This window comes from Crinia signifera, chromosome 6 (genome assembly GCF_055691185.1).
Source record: "Crinia signifera chromosome 6, ASM5569118v1, whole genome shotgun sequence".
Taxonomy (NCBI): Eukaryota; Metazoa; Chordata; class Amphibia; order Anura; family Myobatrachidae; genus Crinia; species Crinia signifera.
The window spans coordinates 26,196,081-26,221,601 of NC_139222.1; the positions used below are offsets into that span (position 1 = coordinate 26,196,081).

At 45.8% G+C, this 25,521-nt stretch overlaps 3 protein-coding genes across 9 annotated transcripts in view; all 3 read right to left on the minus strand.

The window, feature by feature from the left end:
- LOC146010130 (uncharacterized) overlaps nucleotides 1-25,521 on the minus strand; it is a 424,288-nt gene that overhangs the window by 379,204 nt on the left and 19,563 nt on the right. The window lies entirely within an intron of this gene.
- LOC146010153 (uncharacterized) overlaps nucleotides 1-25,521 on the minus strand; it is a 360,112-nt gene that overhangs the window by 240,271 nt on the left and 94,320 nt on the right. The gene's annotated exons all lie outside the window — the stretch shown is intronic.
- LOC146010228 (uncharacterized) overlaps nucleotides 1-25,521 on the minus strand; it is a 239,166-nt gene that overhangs the window by 186,415 nt on the left and 27,230 nt on the right. The gene's annotated exons all lie outside the window — the stretch shown is intronic.

Below are 25,521 nucleotides of genomic sequence, written 5' to 3' on the forward strand. Positions count from 1 at the left end.
CTGGATAGGTACAACGTAGGAGTTGAGGATTCAAGTTTCAAGTAACAAGTTAAAGGTTGGTGCCGTGAAGGGGTGTGATGGCAGTGAGCGGCGTCCCACTCACTAACCACTTACCCTGTCAGCCGGCGGCGGGGGTGCGTCTCGGAGCTTGGTATGTAGCTCCGTGTAATTGTAGTCCTGTGCGAGGAGGAACCAGCCTGTTGGTAACTGGGAACGCAGACGATGCGGCTCGGGGATGGACACGCTGTCCGCCGCTGCCCGTCTGCCCGGCTGGATGGACTGGGCGCGTCACTTCCAGGTAGCGGTGATTGGCTGGGTCCCGCCTGTGCCGGAGTGACGATGCGGGGTGTCCGTTCTCTCGACTCACAGGGGAGGAGACTTTGACGTGTGCTGTCAATGTGATGTTGCTGTGCCAACGCGTTTCGGCCTCTCAGGGCCTTTGTCAAGGATGCACTGTGCTGTTGAAAGCAGTGTATTTATAGGCATGGGGCGGGTCTTAGTAAAATGTTGATGGGTGTCTGTTTGCTGATTAGTGGGATGTTGCGCACACCTGTTGTACCAGGTGAGATAGCTAATGTGGTCATCTCATGTTGCGCTGCTGGTGAATGGTGAAAGGTAATTGAGGAGCATGATGATGTGAGCCAGGGGAAAGAGGGGGGGGGGTCAAAGAGGGGGTCAAAGAGGGGACAGCTGATATATGTGGGACAGGGACATGTATTAACACAAAGTAATTGCTATGGGATGAGGAAAAGTGTCATGATAAAAAAATTTTAGAAGGCGGAGGTATGATCTGTAAAAATGAAATACATATAGGGATATGTGTATGACAATAAGCATGAGATTCATGCTAGGGCTTGGGAAAAGTAAATGAATGAGAGGGAAATGTAGAATAATAATAATGGTGGTTGTGGTATGTACAGTGTGTTTTAAAATGTGTTTTAAAATTGGAAAAATGAAATATGAAAAATGAAAAGAGGACATGAATGTACGAATGCAGGATGGTTATAATGTGGAAATGGTATACCATTATCCTAGATGGCTATTATAGAAATCAATGTTTAAACCCCTTGGTGTCATTGACTTGAGAGTGAAAATCCAAAAAAGTTCTCTCCTGTTAAGGGTCTCTGTGTAATCCCCCCCTCTCCAATTCCTTTTTGGTGACTCAATGGCCATAAAAAATAGATCTTGGGGGTTGCTGTTGTGTTTTTGTTTGTAGTGCAGTGACACGCTGTGGTTTTCGTACCCTATCCGTATGTTTCTTATGTGCTCGTATATCCTCTTCTTTAGTGGTCGTATAGTCCTGCCTACATACTCAAGTCCGCAGGGACATCTCAAGATGTTTATGATGCCTGCGTGTTCACAGGATGTAGATTGTGTCAAGTTAAAGGTCTGTCCAGTGGTGGTTGATGTCAAGGTTTGGATATTTTTGGTGGTAGTTTTGGTCATGTTTGTATACCCTGTGCATTTCCCACAGTAGTGGAAGCCTGTACGTGAGTGTAGTGTACTTTGAACTAGGATTTTAGGCTTGATGTGATTGTGTACCAGTTTCTGTCTGGTGCTTTGCGGTATATGATTCTGGGTTTGTCTGTGAGTATAGTCTTGAGGTCTTGGTCCTGTTGAAGAATGTGCCAGTGTTTATGTAATATGTTGTTGAATTTTTTGGCCGATCTGTTGTATGTGGTGATGAAGGTGGTTTCTTTGTTTTCGGTGGTTTTGGGTTTGTGTTTGGTTTGAAGTATTGTGGTCCTGTCCAGTGTTATTATATCTTCGAAGGCTGATTTGACTATGTGGCTGTTATATTGTTTATTCTGGAACTGTTGTGCCTTGTGTTTTGAAATCCTCCAGTTTGGAGCAGTTCCTTCTGATGCGACGGAACTGCCCCTTTGGTATGTTTTGTAACCATGGTTTGTGATGTGCACTTGTGTACAAGATATAGCTGTTAACGTCTACATTTTTCCTGAAGGTCTTAGTGTGGATTGTGTTGTTGTCAATGTAGATCTCAAGATCTAGAAACTGTACTGTGGTTTGGCTTATATTGGTTGTGAAGGTGAGGTTCATGTTATTGTCGTTTAGGTAGTGTGTAAAAGCTGTGAGTGATTCCAGTGGGCCCTTCCAGATGAATATTATGTCGTCAATGTAACGCCGCCATAGGATCAAATTAGAAGCCCAGTCATGCCCACTCTGTATATGGTCCTCCTCCCACTTACCCATGAACAGGTTGGCATAACTGGGCGCCACCTTCGATCCCATGGCGGTCCCAGTTGTCTGTAGATAAAAGATGTCATTGAACCAGGTGTAGTTGGGATGCAGGATATAGTCTATGGTGTGGAGAATGAATTCTGTTTGTTCAGGTGGAAGATCTGTGTTTTTGTCTAAAAAATGTTTTGTGCTGTCCATGCCTTGGGAGTGTCTTATGATGGTGTATAAAGAGGTGACATCGCTGGTGGCCAACCAGTAGTCGGATTGCCAGTCGATGGTTTGCAGAGTGTTAATGATGTCAGTACTGTCCCTAATGTATGAAGGTAGTGATTTGACCAGATTTTGTAAAAAGCTGTCTGCATATTGTGATAAGTTGGAGGTGAGTGAATTAATGCCAGAAATGATGGGTCTGCCTGGGGGTTGTGTTTGGTTTTTATGAATTTTCGGTAAGTAGTAAAAGACAGGTATGATGGGGTGATTTTGTTGGAGAAATTGAAATTCATGTTTGTTGATGATACCTTGTTCCTTTCCTGATTTGAGCAGGGTGTCTAGTTCGATCTTGAATTTGGTTGTTGGATCACATTTAAGTGGTGTGTATGTAGTGGTGTCTCCCAGTAAGCGTAAGGCTTCTTGTTTGTTTAGAATCACAATGCCTCCCCCCTTATCCGCCGGTTTGATAATGAGTTGTTCATTTTTTTCTAGCTCTCTCAGAGCTTTGATCTCCCTTTGTGTCATGTTGTTTGTTTGTTTATGAAGGTGTGTATGGGTGTCTTTCATGTCCTCAAGATCTCTGGCAACCAGTGTCTCAAAGGTTTTGATGTGGTGTGATTTGACATGTACCTCCCAACCCGTACAGATCATCACCCCCACCCAGAGCATCCACACCCCTTGCTCTTACCCCCATCTACTGTATATACCACTGTTATTTAATAAACATAATTTTTTCCCCACATACTGTTTCTGCATCATATACATATATATAATATCTTGAATATACACCTGGTGAGCGCTTTACTATCTATTTTTTGCATGGTAAGCTGGGAACACCTGTTTGGGACTTTGGGCAGATTTGGGTTGCCGGACAGTTTCATTCAATGCATAAGGAATCTTTATACTAATCCCTCTACTCAGGTGCTGGATAATGGATATCTTTCTCCTCCGTTCTATATACAGAGAGGCACGAGGCAGGGATGCCCGTTGTCCCCCTTGTTATTTGATCTGGCGCTAGAACCCCTAGCTATAGCCTTGAGGGGATCCACTCTATATAAAGGAATTAAAGTGGGAACGGTGGAGACAAAGTTAGCGATGTTTGCAGACGATATGCTGCTTTTCGTGTCGGATCCTTTGATCTCTGTCCCTACCATCGTCCGATTGATAAATGATTTTAGCTCATTCGCAGGTTATAAGGTAAACTATACCAAATCAGAGTTGATGGTGCTGTCCGGTGACCCGGAGCTCCTCAGGCACCACCCAGATATTGCCCATTTTCCGCTGGTGACGTCCTCATTCAAATACCTTGGTGTCCATATCCCTAAATGTATTGATAAACTATATGACTTAAACTTTAAACCCACCCTCGCGAAGATTTCAAACCAGCTCACAGGCTGGACCAACCTACCTCTTTCGTTGATGGCAAGAGCGGCTGTAATCAAAAGTGTGGCCTTCCCCAAGATCACTTACGTTCTTCAGATGTTGCCTATAACACTCTCAAATTCGGATAGCAGACTCCTCCAATCCACGTTTTCCTCCTTGTGGGCAGGTAAAAAAGCTAGAATTTCATTCGCTAAACTACAATTACCTAGAGAAGAGGGGGGTATGAACTTGCCCAATGTAGACATGTTCAGCAAAGCAGTGGGATTCAGATATATAAACGACTGGCTTTGGAGGCGATCTGTGTTTACTAACTATGACTTAGAGGTGGCTCTCATGCACCCGTATTCCCCAGGAGCTCTTCTACACTCCGCTAAAATCAAGATTCCAACAACCATTCTGGAAAACATTTTATTTAAAGACACATATAAGACATGGGTGCATACGAACAAAAAGATATCTAGATGTCCACAGGTGTCAAAATATACAACATTCTGGGGTAATCCGCTTTTTTTCTCCAGGATTAGATAATTCCATGTATCGAAACTGGCGGGAGAAGGGTGAAGGGTATCCCAGCTGTTAAAGATATCTATGACCCAGGGGGCAAGCTATATGACTTTTCAGATCCGAAAGAAAAGTACAATTTATCACACTCACAGTTCTATATGTACCTACAAGTGAGGCATTTTGTGCAGACAGACCCGATAAACCTCTACCTATAGGCTTAAGCTATACTATTGTCACCTAATAAATACCGAAAGGGACAAGATATGGAGGAGATCTCTATCTAATTGGAAGGTGGACATTCCCTGTATTCAAGAGGACACAAGGTACCGGATGCTTCGGATAGGTGCATGAAGTGCAACAGAACCAAGGCAACTCTGTTCCATAATCTGTGGGAATGTGGTAGGGTGGCAGTTTTCTGGAATAAGGTGGTTAACTTTATTAACTCTGTATTTAGCATTAAGGTCTCCAAGTCACCACTGGCCTGCCTACTGCTGAATTTTGGGGGATGGGATTTGGGAACCAAAAATAAATTGATCATCCCTACATTATCTGTTGTGCTATGCTCGGCTAGTAGGCTGATACTTAATCATTGGATAAAAAGATCTGCACCTTGCATTACAGAACTTAAGAGTGTCATTCTAAAAACAATCTACATGGAAAGAAGAGCAACGCTTCCAGATGTGGAGAGCGGCGTTGTTCTCTTTTACAAGAAATGGGGCATTTATATCGAACAACTGAATGAGTGTACTAAGGAACATACATTCAAACTATTCGATAATACAGTTGTTGTGTTTATTTTATGTTTAACGGACAGACCCAACATGCCCCCCCCCCTTTTTTTTCTTCCCCCCGCCCCCCCCCCACCTGTACGACGTGCGATTGGGTGAGTGAATGTATGCTTAAATAAAAATACTTTGTTTAGTTATATAGGTTATTAGTTATGTACAAATTGTCCATAGGGATGGTTGAGGTGGGGATGTTCTGCCTGCCTGCACTGGATGCAGCAAAGTGAACTCGCCATCCCTAGAAGACAGGGTGGTCTTTCATTTATTGCAAGGCTTTGTTTGCAGTGTTGCCTTTGATGCCTATGTCACATGCTGTTCGCAGTTCTCTCCTTGTAATGCTTGATATTAATGTTTACAGATGTTTCTTATCTGAACAAAGCTCAATAAAATACTTTTGAAAAAAAAAAAACTGAAAAGAAGTGGAGTACAAAATCCCATTTTCTCCTTTATCCACCAGGTGGCACTGGAGTTCACAGTGGGGACATCCCAGAGCTCCCATCACGGGCGGGACGGTCTGAGATTCCCTTAATATCGAAGAGCCAAACTGAGTTGCATGGGCCGCAAAGGGGTAAAAACTGTAGAACCGGATAAAAGTCCTCTGTTCAGACCAGGTAGCAGTCCGACAAAGCTGCTGTATAGAAACTCCCCGGGCAACAGCCCACTGATCTCGTAGAGTGAGCTGTAAGAGAAGCAGGAGAGGAGGCTGTGAAGCTGTTACATAGGCCTGACGAATGATTAGCCGTAACCATCTTACCAAAGTTTGTTTAGACGGCGGCCAACCCGGTTTAGCAGAATCGTGTAAGACAAAAAGGGCATCCAATTTTCTAGAGACATAGATCCTAAGGGCATGACGTACAGTGATTGAGACCATGCAGAATCATCTGTGAAGGCTGGCACAACAATCGGTTGATTGATGTGAAAGGAGGATACCACCTTTAGAAGAAAAGACGCGTGACAAGGGTGGCAAGACAATGCGCTCAACTCAGATACCCTTCTGGCTGAGGCCAATGACAAAAGAAGGACTGTTTTTAAGATAAGGTATTTTACATCTACGGACTCCAAAGGTTCATACAACGGAGATTGTAGGAAACTAAGAACGAGATTCAAATCCCACGGTGTGGTGGGAGGCCTGAAAGGAGGATGGAGGCATAAGACAGGAGGAAAGGATGCGCTTGATTAAATAAACAAATGTATTAATATAAATGAATGAGAATATATTCATACGTACTGCAAATAAACAGTATAAAAGCAATGCAAAAACAAGACTGGGACCTAATTAAGGAGGCATAAGATCTGTATCTGTGGCAACAAGGCCAATTTCTTTGGGAAGAAAATAGAAAGAGCAGAGACTTGGACCTTCAAGGAGCCCAGTCACAACCCAGCAGAAAGACCCGCCAATCCTTAGAGAGAGCTGACACCCCTCACACCAGGAGACATATGCTCGCCAAATGCAGTAGTAATGTACCCAAGTGACCTCATTCCTGGCCCGTAGCATGGTGGGGATGACTGCCCTCCTTAAGATGGCCCTTTAACTAGCCAAGCCGTCAAATGGGACCCTGAGACCATCTTCTCATAACGGCAGAGGCCATGGTTTATCCACGAGTAGAGAGGGTAGGTGTACCAGGACCTGAATGGCCAGTCTGGTGCGATTCTCCCTGCAAATTCTCTGAAGGATCCGAGGTAACAGCAGAAGGAGGGAAGAGGTAAACAAATTGGTAACACCAGGGGAGAGTGAGTGCGTCCCCTCCGAATGCTGCCGGGACCCGAGTCCGAGCACAGTACAGAGGTAACTGGTGGTTGAGTCGAGACACCATCAAGTCTATCTGAGGGAAACCCCACCAACAGATCAGAATCTGAAAGACTTGAGGATGAAGCATCCATTCCCCTTGATGCATCTTGTGATGACTAAGGTAGTCGGCTTCCCAATTTTCTACCCCCGGTATGAAGACCGCTAAGATTACCTGGAGGTTGTCTTGCACCCAGAGGAGAATCCAACTGACCTTTCTCATTGCGGCCCGGCTTCGAGATTTGCCCTGTTTGTTGATGTACGCTGCAGTCGTGGCGTTGTTGGATTGCACTCTGACGGGATGGCCCCCAAAGAAGGTCCACCGTTGTATATTGCCCATAGTTCTAGAATGTTGATGGGAAGCAGCACCTCTTGCGGTGTCCAAAGACCCTGGAAATGGTACCCCTCATGACCTCACCCAAACCTGTGAGGCTAGCGTCCGTGAGCTGAGTCCAGGACCAGACAATGAACCTCTTGCCCTGTGGGAGGTTTGAGGTGTTGAGCCACCAAGAGAGGGATACCCAGGCCCACGGCGAGAGACAAATCTGGTGATGGAGGGTGAGGTATGAGCCCGACCACTGATGAAGAAGGCATAGCTGGAATGGTCTGGAGCAAAATCTACCATATTGGATCGCTTCACATGCTGCCACCATTTATCCCAGAAGGCATGTGCAAAGGTGTACCGAGACCCGGCGGTGTTGGAGCACTGCTCGAACCAAGTCCATGTCTGCTAGCAGGAAGACCTTTAGCTGGATAGTGTCCAGAACCATTCCCAAAAACAGCAGATGCTGTGAGGGATGGAGTAATGACTTCTGCAGGTTGAGCATCCAGCCGTGAAACAAATGTACCTCCTGTTTTTTAGTATAGTTCACCCTGCAAGCATTATATTTATTCACTTTACAAGTATTTTATTTGAACAAAACCAGCATTGTTAAACCCTAAAGAACACAAAAGGTCTAATTGGAGTCAGATTGAGTTTATAATCCAGGACTTTTTATTAGATTAGTGATTTATTCACTAAATAAATTGAAACCCGGAAGTGACGAAGGGTTCCTATGGCAACAACTGATCCACAAATGTCGGACTCTTTAATAAATATATGATTCTTTATAAAATCTATATGTTTTGCTAGGACATTATAATGGACTGTTTAAAAGGGGATTTTTGTAAGAATTTACCGTTCGAACCCCTTTCTCAGAGTCCATCTTGGTGACACAGCTAACCTTGGGATGTAGGAGGGTACGCAGGAGCCAAGGCACCTATGCTGAAATTTCTTCTGGACGCAGGCTCCTCCCTTCTGCATCCCACAATGCTTCAGTTCAACTTCTAAAGCACACTAGGATACATAACTCAGTACAATGCCCGACATCTTATATGCACAATCATATAACCATAACCTGACAACACATGAATGGTATGACTTACTGAGCGTAGGGGAGGGATCGCTGTGTCACCGGAATGGACTCAGAGAAAGGGGTTAGAACGGTAAGTTCTTACAAAAATCCCCTTTTCTCTTTCGTCCAGTCCGGTGACACAGCTAACCTTGGGACGTTCACGAGCCGGTACTATGGGAGGGTACGCTCAGACTGCCAGTTCTCATCACTGCCCATCCAAATGAAGCGTCCTCCGACGCAAACTCATGGAACCTGTAAAATTTGGTAAAGGTATGAACAGAGGACCAAGTGGCAGCCCTGCACAACTGCTCCGCTGTAGCCCCATGACGCACAGCCCAAGAGGAAGCAACCGACCTGGTGGTATGTGCATTAATTTGAGAAGGAACAGGTCAACCTACCTTGGTGTAAGCAAAGGCAATCACTGACCTTAACTCCCTGGCAATAGTCTGCTTAGCAGGTCACCCTCTCTTCGGCACTGTTCGAAGCACAGCCCTATCTTCATGAAAAATTAAATGTGGAGCTTTACAGGACAAAGCTCCTATCTCCGAAACACGTCTAGCCAAAGCAATGGCTAACAAAAAAGTCAATTTTCAAGAAACATATTTAAAGGTCAGCCAACCTTAATGGTTCAAAAGGGGGGTTCTGTAAAACCGACAGAATCCCAAGGCGCCACCGGCTGCCTATATGGGGGTTTTAACCTGGTAACACCCTGCAAAAAGGTTTGAACCTCAGGTAAAAAAAACTATCTTTTTCTGGAAGAAAATGGATAGAGCAGAAAGCTGTACCTTAAGGACTGTAATCCCAAACCTGTTGAGAAACCGTCCTGAAGGAAATCCAACAATCTGGACACCTTGAACCTGGAGGTGTGTACTTTCTGACACACACCACCTGATGTAAATTTTCCATACTCGATAATTTGCAGCAGACACCGGCTTACGAGCCCTTAGCATAGTTTGAATACCTGCATCAGACAATCCTTTTGTCCTCAGTATGGAGGTCTCATAAGCCAGGCCGTCAAAATGAGCCGAGCTAGGTCCAGGTGCAGAAATGGCCCTGGTCTTAGAAGGTACTGTCGAAGAGGAAGGGTCCAAGAGTCCGTTGATTATCTCGGAATGTCCGAATACCACAACCTCTTGGGCCAGTTTGGTGTAATTAGAATGGCTTGCACTTATTGAGACTTCACCCTTCTCAGCACCCGCGGCATCATTGGGAAAGGAGGAAAAATGTAGACCAGGTGAAATTGCCACAAAACCGTCATGGCATCCACCGCCCAAGTGGCTGGGTCCCTGGTCCTGGAACAAAATTTCGGAACCTGACAATTGTTCCTGGATGCCATTAGATCCACTTCTGGGAGCCCCCAGCGACTCACAATCTCCTGGAATACCTCCAGATGTAAAGACCATTCCCCCTCCAGCAGGCCCTCTCTGTTAAGGAAATCCGCCTCTATATTCCGGATCCCCTGAATGAACACAGCAGACAGAACAGGAATGTTGCTTTCTGCCCAGCTGAAAATCCGCGAGACTTCCTGCATCGTCATCCTGCTGCGAGTCCCACCCTGATGATTCAGGTAAGCCACCACCGTGGCGTTGTCCAACTGTACCCTGATCGGGAGGCCCTTCAGACAATCTTCCGCCTGCTGAAGAGTCTTCCAAACTGCTCAAAGTTCCAATGTATTTATTGGCAGTCTGGATTCCTGTACAGACCACAGGTCCTGCAACCGAAGGTGAAGGGCAACTGCCCCCCAACCGCTGAGACTGGCGTTGGTCGTTATCACCACCCAGTCCCAAGAGCGAAGTGACCGCCCTAGTTGCAACATCTCTATGTCCATCCACCAGACTAAGGACTCCTTTGTCTCCTGGGATAGAATTAATCTCCCTTGTTTCATAGTCTTCGCATTCCCTGACTAACAGGAAAGGATGTTCCATTGAAATGCTCTGGAATGAAACCTAGCAAACTGAAGCGTCTCGAAAGTTGCCACCATTTTGCCTAGAAGCTTCACCCCATGCCAAAGCGTAGGATTTGCTGCCTGCAGAATCATCAATACCAACTGACGGATGTCCCTGGCTTTGGACTCTGGTAGGAATACCAGGTGTAAGTGGGTGTCCAGAATTACCCAAAAGTAATCTCTGCATGGGAATCAAATGGGACTTGGGAAGATACTCATCCCAATGTTAAATGTTCCTGTAGTTTTTCCTCTGATTCTACCCAAGGGTCTGAGGTTGGAATATTCCACCTGTCCCGAAACTGCAGGATGCGACCCCCCACTGAGACCAGAACAGGAAGCCTCCACCCCGTAATGCAGAGGATTTATCCTCTCCTTTTTGACACCTTCTTCTTATCAAAGGCCCCAAATCTAGATTTGGAAGCTTTTCCTTTCCTGGCTGGGAATCTACCTCTTCCTGCCTGTCCTTTACTGGATGCTCCCCCCATCCTTTTGCCTATTAAGAGCCTCAGCCAAGGCAGTCATAGACCTCCCCAATGCAGCAGCCCACGCAGGTTCTTGTTGCTCAGACCTCAGCACCACTGGGCACAGATTCACAAGCATGGCACAAATCCACTTGATCCGTCTGTTCACATGTTAATTTAACCCCGCAAACACTGCAGTCTAATAACATGCCCCGTGCTCCCCCCCCGCCACAGCAGCATCATCATCACACGTGTCAGTCATATTTAACCCACGTGCACAATGTCAGACAAAGCAATCTATACAGTTGACTTATCTGTCTGCTTGCTGTCAGCGACCTCAGCGTCAGCGGGGGTAGCACTTTCCAGGAGAAACTGTACCCTCCTGTACTGTGAAGAAAACAGCCAGTCTTCAGCTCCGCAGTATGGAGAGAAATGGCTCCAGCACACAGAGCAGGTAAGAAGCCAGAATTGGCGCCTTTAGCCGCTCCTACAAGTGTTTCTCCTCACCTCCAGTGCCTCCACTTCTCTCTGGGATCACTTGGAGCCATCCAGCTGCATTGGACACCTGTAATAGATTTCACCTCCCTGGTGGGATTTCCGTCTATAAACCCTTCCAAGATGGCGCCAGCCATCGCGAGAGGTCCTTCCCCCACGATCCCCTTCTAAGCAAGGAGCCGGTTCCAGAAGCTCCCAGGGCCCAGGCAAACCTCATCAGATCAGAGGCTAAGCGCTGTGCAGTGGGTGCAGACAGCGTACCCCTGCACACAGAGCGATGACAGGACATGCTTCTGTCAGCCTCTGCTGCGCTCAGTGTGCAGCGCTTCTAACAGAAGCAGCACACTGGTGAAAAAACCTGCACTAAACACTAAGTTAATAAAATAATAAAAACCTAGCTATTCTAATAAAAATCCAAGAAAAAACAGCGGCGGCTGCAGCAGCCGATCAGCATACCAACCGCTCCTGTGGGCACCTAAAATGAACTGAAGCATGATGAGAATGCAGAAGGGAGGAGCTAGCAAAAATACAACCTTTGTCCCAGCTCTTCACATACTTACCACACAACTTTTCCAGCACTGTTCTACACATGAATTGTTTCTTTCTCTTTTTTCCTGAACACGTGAGGTCACCTGTTTGCACTTTGAATATATGTGAGATCATCTCGTCTCACACCTCAGAGAGGAATACTTCAGGACCATACCAAAGAAGCCATTATAAGTCTGACATCAATCTTTCCAACGTGAGTCTTGGTACGCTCCATTGAAATATCCTACCCCACTTCCAAATAATTATTTGATATTTAAAAAAAAAGATATACACAACAGATTTAATTTATTGTTGTTTATCACCAATTTTTTGCATATTTGGTGAATACCACCTGAGATCTTCCAGTACGACTGAATATCACCAGATCTTGGGAGAAGTTGTACTTCACAGAAAGGACACTATCTCAAAGTTACAAGTATCCATTGCGCCTTTTTGGCTATGTTCCAATTTTTTGTCTACCAAAAGTACCTCCTGCATATGTTGAATATTGCCGAGTAGAACCTCTCTGGAAGATGCTTTTATCAAAATGTCATCCAGTTAATGGGGCCCATAAACCTGCAATAAATTGTGACAATCCTCCGTTCTGGAGATGATGGTCACAATTAATCGTTACAATCCTCCGTTCTGAAGATGATTGTAACAATTAATCTTTAATGTGTGGACTCCCCCTTCTGGCAATCCAGCTGTGGTGCACCTGTCCCCATGGGCGGCTGGGGCAGGAGGGGCTCCTTTTCCGTGGTGGGGGTGTGCGGCGGTGATCCACCTTCCCCCGGCTGCTGTGCTCCTGTCCCCCCTTGCTACTACGGCTGGAGGGGCTCCTTCTCCATGGCAGGGGCAGCTGAGATCCGCCTCCCTCCCCCACTGCAGTGCTTCGGTCCCCCTTCATGCTTGCTGCTGGAGGGCTCCCACTGCATGCCGGGGGTGGGCGGTGGAGATCTGCCTTCCCCTGGCTACTGTGCTCCATCCTGTCCCCCTTTGTGATCTGCCTTCCTGTCTGCTGTGCCCCTGTCAACCTGTCGCGGCTGTGGCTCCTTCTCCATGGCAGGAGCGGGCTACGGAGATCTGCCTTCCCCTGGCTGCTGTGCCCCCCCCCCCTTTGAGGCTGTGGCTTGAGGGGGGATGGCCTCCCTCTCCATGGCGGGGGGATGGGTGGCTGAGATCCGCCATTAGTTGATGCAGCGGCAGAGCAACTGAAAAAAATAAAAGATATTTAAAAAAAATAGCCTATCCAATAGCATCATTACCTCTCCCCCTTGAGCAGGCTATATAAGCCATCATGAGACAGGAGCAGGCACTCAGTCTGACAGCACAGGAGGAGCTAGGAAGAGCTATGATGTTGGAGGAAGCCATGGGGAGATGGCGGCCATGCAAAATAGCTTAACCCCTTGGGTGGTATGCCCGGAAAATTTTTTGCGCACCAGTGTTGTCCAGGTGTGCATCACCTCTAGAGCACCCATCACCTTTGCTCCAGCAATCATACGCCGGAGCTCCCCTGACCCCCGCTTTCCCAGCCATCCTGCAGTTTACAGCAGTGACGTAGGCAGCAGGTTTGGGGGTGTTCGGCGGAACTTGGGGGCGCTAAGGAGTTCACGCGCCTGAGTTCTCCTAAGCCACCGCAAACATCCCCGAGCCTGGGGGTGAGCTCAGCCTGCCGGAACGAAGGTTAGGTGGGGCTGGGGGGGCTCCTATGATCTGTGGTGGGTTTTGCTGGTTCAGGACAAACCTGCCCTGGTAGGTTTGTCCTGCCCCAGCAAAACCCACCACGCAAGGGTATAAAGGCCGCCGCCCCCAGGTGAAGGTCCAGGAAAATATAATATTAAAATAGTGTTTTGTGGTTATTTTAATATTGCCTTTGCAGGGTGACTACAGGTACCAGCAGGCCTTGTAGTCCATCTGTAAAGGCCAATATTACTTTTGGGAAAGCTATCAACCATGCACCCACTGCCCAGGGGTGCAAGGGGATAGCCCCGGGATTCAGCACATGCCTGGGGTACACTGGAGGGGGGACCCCTCTATTTAAGGGAGTCCCCACCTCCCCAGGAATCCCCGGCATTGGATGACTAGCTAGGGTGGCTGAATGCTTCAGTCACCGGGACCAATGACTTATCCCCTGAATGTGGCATTACCTCCCTGACTAATGGAGCCCGATGCTGGTTTCTAAAATACAGGGGGGACCCATAGTCATTTTGTTCCTCTGCCGTTGAACTGTTTGCCTGCCCCGTCTCCTGCTGGCTTATATAGCCAGCTCAAGGGGGCGGATGCAGGCTACCTCATATTGGCTAGGCTATTTAAAAAAAATATATAGATTTTTTTTGTACTTGTGTATTATCACGGCGCCCACTTTAACTAGGTACATTAACGTAGTGAAATCACATCGCATCGCATAACGTTCTATTACCATGCGATGCTAAATCAACTCCACTCGGACGTGAATAGTGGGGGTATGAAAAGGTTGGGGGGAAGCGTTCCGCCGCGCTCGCCACGCTTCGGGATGACGTGGATAATGGGGGGTTGGGGGTGGCCAAAAAAATTACATTATCTGTCATTTAATGGTATATCACATTAAATGAGATGATTGTATGTTCAATCAGCCTTAAAAATATAGGATGCGATAAACAATCGCATCCCATCGCATCGCATGCCATATAATAATGGCATGCAATGCGATTTTTTATCGCACCCTATCTTTTTAATGTATTGACTGACATAGAGCTGTGAATACATTACATACAATAATTGCATCGCATGCCATACAATAATGACATGTGATGCGATTTCACTACCCTGAATAGCCAGCTACACAAATAACGTAGTGGACGCCGTAATAATACACAAGTGCAATTTTTTGTTTAAATTGCGCCGCCGCATCAACTAGTAGCGCTTCTACATCTAGGTCACTACAGTGCACCATTAACACCCCCCCCCCAGAGAAGCAGCCCCTTCCGCCACAGCCATGAAGGACGGAAGGGAGCACAGCAGCCGGGGGAGGGTGGATCTCCGCCACCCCCACCACGGAGAAGCAGCCCCTCCTGTCACAGCCATAAAGGGTAGACTCACCCCCACCATGGAGAAGTAGCCACTCCTCCTGCTGCGGCAGCTGGGGGAGGGCAGATCTCTGTTTGCCCAGCTGCTGCACATCCTCCCACCCCACACACACAGTCCGCAGGCCACCCTGAGCCATGCGTCAGCCATTGGTAGGGAAGGAGGAGCCGCATACCTGCTCCAAAAATAAATGTCCCGGGGGCCCAGCCGCCGCCCCACCACTGCCCTCCCCCCTCACCGACCCCAGGTCACCCTGAACCATGGGGGGAAAGGAGGAGCTGCCCACTCCAAAATAATAAAATACAGGGTCCCGGAGCACCGTGGCCGCCGATGATGGGGAAATAGAAGAGGAAACACACCGCATGTCCTGTGCTCCTCTGTCCTGGCGCCGCCCCCCACCTCACGGACGTAGCGGATCACAGGCGACCCAGAGCCTCGCCACTGCACATTTCTTCCACTCCAAAAATAAAAGCAGGAGCCCTGCCACTGCCTATGGAGGAACATATTACAATCAAAGGAGAGACATTGCCAGGTACGCCACCATTGGGGGGAAATGAAGGGCCCAGGAGCAGCGGCCATGGGGCCCAAATGCCAGAAACCAACAACAATGACACAGTGGAAATGGGGCAACAGAGTATTCTCCACTGCCCCACTGAACAGTTATAATTAAACTAGTAAAAATCCTTACATGCCTACAATGCAGAGAATGGAGAGCCAGGATAAGCAGTGTCCACGCAACAACAAATGCCTTTCTCCTCCCTCTAGAACAGGCCCTGCCCATATATAAGTATCTCCCATCGGCGGAACGAGAAGGGGACGCCCACACATATAAAAAAACGCAGATAAAACCAGATTATTAAACATGTTTAAAAATCTGATTCAGCGATCCCGATCGCCAGTAAGGGGAGCCCCACATTAAAAATTAATTGTTTGAATAATAGTATACAAATGCCCACTCCATTTGCACGATTTGTGGCAGAAATGGGACTAGTTGATGTGTGGAGGCAACAGAATGTGGCTATTAGGCAGTTCTCCTGCTACTCCGCAAACTTCCATACATTATCATGTATAGATTTGATTCTATTGTCCCCGGAATTAATGCCAGATGTAGTCATGGTAGATTAACCCTCAAGAGGCATTTCAGACCACTCTCCAATTTCTATTGTTATTAGGGTAAGTCCAGATCAGGGTATGAAATTCTGGAGGCCTAATCCATGTTGGTTGACATTAATGGAAGAGGACTTAAGGCCCCCATACACTAGGGCGACTTGTCCTTAGGACAAGTCGCCCCCGACTTCCCCCTGAGCTTCCCTGGCTGCTCCCCGGGGGAGCTTGATTAGATTGGCACTTGATGTGCCATTTTTTACATGTGATAAATCGTCTGATAAAAAAAAAAAGCCTATACAATGAATGGGCAGCCTGTGATTGGCTGAGCGCTCTCTCAGCCAATTGCTGACTGGCTGAGAGAGCGCTCAGCCAATCACAGGCCGCCCATGCATTGTATAGGCTTTTTTTTTTTATTCAATACTGACAGCTCCCGCCGGCTCCCCCTGCCCGGCTCTATGCCGCCTGTGTCTCCCGCAGCGTCCCCAGCCCCCCTGCTCCCTCTACCGCCGCGCCGCCCCACTAGGTCCCAAGTCGGGTGGTCGGACGTGCAGCAGGTCCGACCACCCGACGCAGATCCGATGCGCACGGGACCGCGCATCGGATCTGAGGGGACATCAAAACTTGCCGATTTTGGTCCGATTTCGGCCAGATCCGACTGACCCGGCTGAAATCTGACCAAAATCGGCTAGTGTATGGGGGCCTTAAGAAATGGTTTCATCCTTGGAGGAATTCCAAAAACATAATGTAATGCATACTGATCCTACAATAAGGCATTTATGTGTGGTCTATTTATTAAGCGTATATCTAAAATTAAAATGGACAATAGAAGGTAAGAAGAAAGGTTATAAAATATGAGTCAGCAACTGGAATCTCAATATCTTGCGTCCAAATTACAGGCTGACAGGATATTATGGCAGGACATGCAACGAAAATGGGTGGATTACCTGTATGAAAAATGTAGGCACCGGCGTCTTTTCTCTGGGCATGAGAAATACCTGCAGGCTGAAATAAACGGTAGCTATTTGGCATATCTGGCCAAAGCTGATCTAGCTAAGAGTAATATAATTCAAGGTATACAGAGTTCCAATGGACAGATATGTCACTCGGGGCCAGAGGTGGCGGAAGTCTTTCGTGATTTTTATTCCTCTCTATACGCATCTAGGGCCACATACTCCGAGATACAATTAGAGGAATACTTGGGAGTCAATAAAACTCCCACAATTATCCAGTATGGAGTCTGAGGCCCTGGATGCTCCATTTACAGTGGAAGAAATTGAAGAGGCTATATTATCACTTCCCACATCGAGGGCTCCTCAATGTGACGGGCTACCAGTAGAGATGTATAAAATATTTTAAAAAATTCTTTATCCCATACTTACTAGACCTATTTAACTCTCTCAGGGAATGGGGGTCTCTTTCAAAATCCATGGCTTAAGCTAATATTGTTGTATTAATAAAGCCGGATAAATTCCTGAATCCATTTCCTTATTAACAACGGATGTCAAAATTTTGGCAAAAATACTCTCGGCTAGATTTAATACAGTAATTATGTCCCTATTTCATCCTGATCAAACAGGCTTTATGCCGGGAAAATCTACTACTCAGAACCTGCGAAGACTATTTTGCCATCTCCAGAGGGGGGGCATGGTGAAGTCGGAGGCAGTGGTGGTATAGATGCTGCCAAGGCCTTTGACTCAGTAGAGTGGAGAGATCTTTGGGCAGTCCTTCGAAGGTTTGCCTTTGGGCCAAGATTTATCAGTCTTGTACAGTTACTATATTCCAATCCCAGAGCTAGAGTTACAGTAAATGGATATACATCTGATATATTCTAGCTGGAGAGGGGGACTAGGCAGGGATGTTCCCTATCCCCGGCACTATTTGCAATTTCTATCGAGCCCCTAGCAAGTTTATTACGTAGAGCAGAGGAGGTTCGAGGGATTTAAATAGGGGAAGTGGTGGATGTAGTGGCTCTGTATGCAGACGATGCACTTCTCTTCTTACAAGACTTGGAAGGCTCTCTAAGAGCTGCATTCCAGATAATAGAGAAATTTGGTATATTCTCGGGATTATTAATGAACTGGGATAAGACATATTTTTCCTATATCTGGTCAGATACCCGATCATGAATGCGGGGGCTATCCTATAAAATGGACATCCCGGTTTAATTATCTTGGGATATGGATAACACCAAAGGCCACTGAGTATGTATCATAAAATATTGATCCTATATATAACTTTAGTGGCAGGGCTCATGCCTGGAGAAAATTGCCTTTGTCTGTTCTGGGCCGCATTAATTTATTCAAAATGGCTGTCCAACCCAAATTTTTGTATGTTCTGCAAAATTCTCCAATGTATATACCAAAGAAGGTATTTAGCAGGATTTATTTGGAATAAGGTTACAGCCAGAATTGCTATCAAAACTCTATACAAAGCCCAGTCTTCAGGAGGACTGGGACTTTCGAACTTGAGATTGTACTATATAGCCTCACAATTGGTGCATTTGCCTGAATGGGTGAAGGGAACGGTGGATACAACAATGGCAAGTTTTCTAGCTGAGCAGGTGGAGTGCTCCACCACTTTCTCCTTTTCTCCCCTTATATTTTTATTGTCAGGTTTACCAACGGCTAAGCTTCCACATATGCTGCGTCAAGCTTTAATGGTTTGGAGATTTGATCAAACACTTTATGATTGGGCAGATCAAGATGAAGATACCCTGCTATGGTTCAATAATGCGTACCCAGAAATTACCAAGTTATCCAAGGACAATTTTTGGATTATACAGGGATTATTAACAGTAGGCCAGATCTATTGTGAAGATGGGTTTAGGACCTTCCAACAATTAAAAGATATGTTTGGGGTCCCTAATACGGCTTTATATATCGGTACTTTCAGCTGCATCATGCTGTGGCAGCTGTTTCCCCCGATAATCTCAGATTCGCCTATAAAAAAAATTGTTATTAAATTTAGGACAGCGGGGAAAAATATATACGCAGCTATAAATGAAAAAACTATACCGGACCAAATTGTTAAAACTTAGACTGAAGTGGGAAACAGATCTAGGGCCCCTCTCTGATGAACGGTGGAATCAGATTCTGGGGTAATTGGAATATACTACTCCAGGGTTGCCGACTTTAAGATTCTCCTCTCCGGGAGAAGCCTGGAGAGGAGAGATTCAGCAGCCACTCAGGGGGTGGGGCTTGTGAGTGACATCACTAAGCCCCGCCCCATGCTGTTAAAGCAGCTAATTCACGGATCTCCGTGGAGGGGGTGGGGCTAAAATGACGCGTTTGTGTCGTTTTAGCTCCGCCCCCTCCTCTGAGACCCTAAGATTGCGGCATTTTAATGCTGCGATCCGGGGGTCAGCGGGGGTCCCCCCTGAATCCGGGAGGGTTGCCCACCCTTCCGGGGGGCCGGAAGGGGGACCCGATTTTCGGGAGACTCCCGGAAATTCTGGGAGCGTCGGCAACCCTGTACTACTCCTTGCATTAGATTTAGACAAATAGCCTTTTACATACTCCATAGAGTCTATTGGACCCCGCTATCTTTGCAGAGGGCTGGACTTAGAGATAATTCTCAATGTCCTAGGTGCCAAAAGGACATTGGGGGAGTTGAAGTGAATTGCGCTGCTGGTATGAACAATAATTATTTATTTAGAACACACTGATATGGCTGATTAAAAATGAATGCTGGACACACTGTTTCTTTTGTAAATTTTATAGAAAGAAAATATAAAAAACAATAATACATACATATACACTTATTCTATTATATAAAAAAATATATAAAAAATTGTATCATGAATTGGGGATCCCAATAATGAAAGCTGTAATAGCTTTTCTAAGGTTCAGCAATATAGAGTGGTTCAGCAGGATTATGCAAAGATATGCTTTGATAGAAATTTGCAATACCAGATAGGACCGGGGTAGAGAGTTCGATTCAAGCACTATGTGCGTGTTGGTTTGCCGGTAAAAAGAATTTGCAAGAGGAATTTAATAATCACAGATTTTGTATATGCTCACCCTATTGTGGGGGTCTCTCCAGCGAGTGGTCCCAATAGTTTTGGGGTAGAGCTCCTTCCAGATGTAGCTGGTACTCCTCTCGGCAGCGCGCCGGTGTTGCCTGCTAGTAGTCAGGAACGGATACACTGTCCTGGCTACGGCGGTGAAGGAGTAACTTCAGCAATGGATGGATTGCTCCGCTGTGTTGAGCCAAAGGATTGTCCCTCACTGTAGCGTGGAGAGCGGCTTGCGCAGACATCTGATTGCCGGCAGCGGGGGGGGGGGGAAGCTGCACTTCAGCTGATAGTAGATGCGGGGTCTGCGACGAGCCCGGGGGTGAGCCTGTGATGTAATTCTCCCGGTCAGCGTGGAGAGCGGCTTGTGCAGACAGCTGATTGCCGGCAGCGGGGGGGGGGGGGGGGGGGGAGCTGCACTTCAGCTAATAGTAGATGCGGGGTCTGCGACGAGCCCGGGGGTGAGCCTGTGATGTGATTCTCCCGGTCAGCGTGGAGCGGCTTGATGCCGGCAGCGTGGAAACAAGCTGCACTTCAGCTGAGGATCAGGCTGAAAGTTGGCTGAGTGGGTCTCCAATACAGGTGTAGTGATGACGTCAACGCGTTTCGTTCCCGTAGTCGGATGGGAACTTTTTTAAGACGAGTGACTTTGCTCATGTAGAGATTCTATTTATAGGCATGAAATTGCTTTATTATCCAATTAATCAAGTAATAAATTGGACCCATTTGTATTTCTTTTCAGCAGAAACAGTATGGTACTAAAATAAAAATCAATAATAAATATGGCCATTTAAATTGTAAACAGTGTGTCCAATGAACATATGTCTTACATATAGAATCAATATACATACATATATGGTTTAATTAGGGTAATAATATATAATTAAGGTAAAAAGTGGTTGCTTATTAGTGGAACATACAATAGACATTCAACACGGTATATAGTCATGTGTCACATCATGATTTTATTCTAGGTCTATATTAATAGTTGTAATATTATTCCATATATACAACTAATAATGAATTAATTCAGCATCAATTTCGTGAAGAGATTGAGACTGTTTATATTTGTTTATAGGTATAGCTTATACAGAGAGTAAAATTTCCAGGAACATTTCTAAAGTTTATAATATTTATCTTATTCATAGTATGGTTATAGACAAATAAAACATTAAATATAGACTACATATATAGATATCCACAAATATAAAGATAATGCATATTTTTTACATATTTTTAAAGATAGTACATATTTATTTCCTCTTTATTAGGCATTTGATTGAAATCTATATGTATTTACAATAACGGAACTATACAAAAATTAATTCAGGTATCTTTCTTTATTTCTATTACATTTGTGGTGGAGGGAACCCTCATTAGAAAATCATGGTATAAATGTTTATATCTTTATATGCTTGGTAGTATAATTTATTTTATTTGGAGAAGAGAGAGAGAGAGAGAGAGAGAGAGAGAGAGAGAGAGAGAGAGAGAGAGAGAGAATATGAAGGAAGAAAACGTATAGAAGGGGAACATCTGTTTTATTCTTTCACCCTTTTTCAAGAGACATAGTGGATGGAGATTCTATTCCCATATGTATGATTTACTCATCAAATTATGTAGTATATTTATTTATTCGACACTTAAAGAAGCGAGTGAATGTATAAGGTGCGCACTAGCTGCAAGGGTGGTTATATCCCTAGGGTGTTTCTCTAGCACCCAGAAGACAATAGTGTAAGACAGAGGCGTAACTACTACCTTCTGGGCCCCATAGCAAAATTTTGAAAGGGCCCCCCACCACAGGAGGAGAAGGTGACAGGTGTGTGTGTGTGTGTGTGTGTGTGGGGGGGGGGGGGGGGGGAGATAGAGAGAGATTATATGGAAGGGGCCGAGGTGTAAAGAGGAGGTTGTAGCAGAGGAGAGGGAGAAAAAGAGGAGAGTAAATGAGAGGAGATGGAGAGAGAGAGAGAGACATACAGAGAGAAAGACATACACAGAGAGAGAGATAGATAGACAAACAGAGAGACATATAGAGAGAGACATAGAGAGAGACAGAGAGAGACAGACAGAGAGATCTACAGAGAGAGAGACATACAGAGAGAGAGACATACAGACAGAGAGAGACAGACAGAGAGAGACAGACATACAGGGAGAGACATACAGAGAGAGACATACAGAGAGAGAGAGAGACATTCAGAGAGAGACATACAGGTGGAGACACAGAGAGAGAGAGAGACAGACATACAGAGTGAGAGACATACAGAGAGAGACAGAGAAAGAGAGAGACATACAGACAAAGAAACAGACAGAGACATACAGACAGACAGAGACATACAGAGAGAAAGAGAGAGAGACATACAGACATACAGAGAGAGAGAGAGAGAGAGAGAGAGAGAGACATACAGATAGAGACATATAGAGAGAGACACACACAGACAGAGAGACATACAGACAGTTAACTCCCCTCCGACCCAGAGTTAACCCTGTCCCCCCCTTACCAGTATAATTCATGCTCTTAGTGCAGCGTCTTCCTGCACTGACAGCTCCGTGTCTCCTGTTTCCCAGGGTCAGGCAAGCAGCACAGCGTGTTTCACGCCGGGGCTGGTCACTAGATAGTGACGTCAGTCCCCGGCAGCATCAAAGAAGGGAGAGGGGGGAAGGCTGCAACAGCCGTAGTCGGACCACCACATTGCCCTTCATTATGTAGCGCATCGTCGCTAGCGGGGGAGGGGGCAGAGGCACCACCGACACTGCCAAGGGAGCGAGCGGCACTAATAAGGAAAAAGGGTGCAGGGGATGCCTGCTGTGCTATGGGGCCCCCCAAGGGCCCGGGCCCCATAGCAGCTGCATCCCCTGCACCCTCCATAGTTACGCCACTGGTGTAAGAAAGGAAATGGCATCAACCTCCACCAGCGCTAGAGAAATAGAGAATTTACTTCCCTTGTTGTGTGTCAGATTCCTCCTTGCGGGGTACCGGTAACACCGCTGTATCCTTCAGCTCTCAATCAAATATACATGTGGAGAGAATACATAATCCACATAGTGTATACCAGTATTTAATCACACAACATAAAAGTACATCAACACGAAAAATACAATAAAATCAATGTATGCACACAATGTAAAATCCAAAGTGCAAGTGCAGAATGGCAAAATACATGAAGGGAATTACCAGATGTAATGTGAACCATATAAAATATAGTTCAATCTGCGCATGTGTATAGTCACCAGATGGCCCGGGCACCAACAGGATCAGAACACAGCAGTAGGTAAGCGTCCTCCACGATCTGTCCAGTTCCCCTTGCTTGTCCGACGCGTTTCGGACCCTGTCTGGGTCCTTTTTCAAGGCATGTTGAGTGTGCATATGCAGAGTCTTTTTATAGCGGTCCCGCGACGTCACGCGCTGCCGCTATTCCGCCCGGCACTTCCGGGTTTGTCGCTGCAGTCGCGTCATTCACGCGATGACGCGCACGCTCCTTGCGTCATCGCGTTATCCGGAGCAGGTGCTATGGGCGTCTCTTTGAGCTCCGTCATGTGACCGCACGCGAGTCACATGATCGGGAGTAAATGCCACTGTCCATAGGAAATAGCAGGTAAACCCCACGTGGGGTCACCTGATCACCAGATATGTAATCCTGATAGGTTGATTTTTTGGGGGCACTTCCGCCCTCGCCTCGTAGCAATACATACCCTAATGACCTTTAAGGGAAAAGGAAAATATAATAAAATGAGTTCATAAATATGCTAAAAATAACGCATCATTTTGCTAAAATCCATAAAAGGCAGAAAACTTATAAAACTTTAGAGAAACCACTTCAATTCAAAATCGGAGTTAATACCATGAGGTTTTAAAGTATTGAAATTATAGATCATCTGCATTTCTAATTTGGCTAACTGCACATCCATGTCTCTCCTGCGGCAGTGTCTCTCAACATATTTGATCCCTAAAAATATTCTTATATGTGTAGGGGAGCTGCCATGATGTGTTTTGAAATGCTGGGACAGTGAATGGGTCTCAACCCCCTTTTTTATATTCCTAATATGTTCACTTAATCTTATTTTTAGGGGGCGAGAGGTTCTTCCTATATAAAATAGGTTACAGGTACAACCCACCAAATATACCACATTTTTCACATTACATGTGATAAACTCTTTTATATGGTGTTCGATTCCATTGATAAGGACTTTTTCTTCCTTCCTCTCTCCCTTAATATTTATGCAGGCACTGCAGGTCCCACACCTGTGGAACCCCTTTTGTTCTTATTTCTCTCCTCCCAATATTTGAGGGATGCATACTTTTGGTTAGGTGGTTCCCCAAATTAGCAGCCCTCCTATAGATAAAGGAGGGTTTTACAGGTAGGTCCCATCCCTATAATTGGATCTTTTCTTAGTAAGTTCCAATTTTTTCTAATGGAGGTTTCTAATTTCTTATGTTGGCAACTATAATCCGTAATGAAGGCATATTTTTTCAAATCACCCTGTACTGGTTGTTTTTTATCCTGTAAAAGGATGTTTCGATCAATCAGATCCACTTTTTCTCTGTCCCTTTCTATGGTGGCAGTACTGTATCCACTTTCTTTGAATTTGGTCATCATAGTAAGGGATTGTTCTTTATATACTGCATCCTCAGTGCAGTTCCTCTTGATCCTTTTAAGCTGCCCCTGAGGTATGCAGTCTAGCCAATTTTTATGATGGCAGCTGTCTATACTGATGTAGCTCTGAGAGTCAGTTGGTTTGGTGAATGTCTTTGTTTTTAATTGGCCATCTTCGACATAAATAGTTAAATCCAAAAAGTTAACTGTAACCTCACTGATGGCAAATGTAAACTCAATATTTAAATTATTAGAATTTAAATAAGTACAAAATTGGTCCAATAAAATCCGTCCTCCCCTCCATAAAAACAGCACGTCGTCTATGTAGTGGGTCCAGGACACCAGGTTCGCCCCAAATGGATTGTTATTCCATATAAAGTCACGCTCCCATCCACCCATGAATAGGTTAGCGTAACTTGGGGCGAACCTGGTGCCCATAGCCGTCCCGACCCGCTGTACATAGAAATCTCCCTTAAACATAAAATAGTTATTGTTCAGGATAAAAGTCACTGTTTGTATTAAAAATTCCTGGAGATTAATATCTAAAGTGCTGTTGCATAAGGTGCTTTTTATGGCTTCAATCCCATGTTGATGGTTAATAATAGTGTACAAGGACTTTACATTATACATTATATTTTCCTTTTCCCTTAAAGGTCATTAGGGTATGTATTGCTACGAGGTGAGGGCGGAAGTGCCCCAAAAAAATCAACCTATCAGGATTACATATCTGGTGATCAGGTGACCCCACGTGGGGTTTACCTGCTATTTCCTATGGACATGGACAGTGGCATTTACTCCCGATCATGTGACTCGCGTGCGGTCACATGACGGAGCTCAAAGAGACGCCCATAGCACCTGCTCCGGATAACGCGATGACGCAAGGAGCGTGCGCGTCATCGCGTGAATGACGTGACTGCAGCGACAAACCCGAAAGTGCCTGGCGGAATAGCGGCAGCGCGTGACGTCGCGGGACCGCTATAAAAAGACTCTGCATATGCACACTCAACATGCCTTGAAAAAGGACCCAGACAGGGTCCGAAACGCGTCGGCCAAGCAAGGG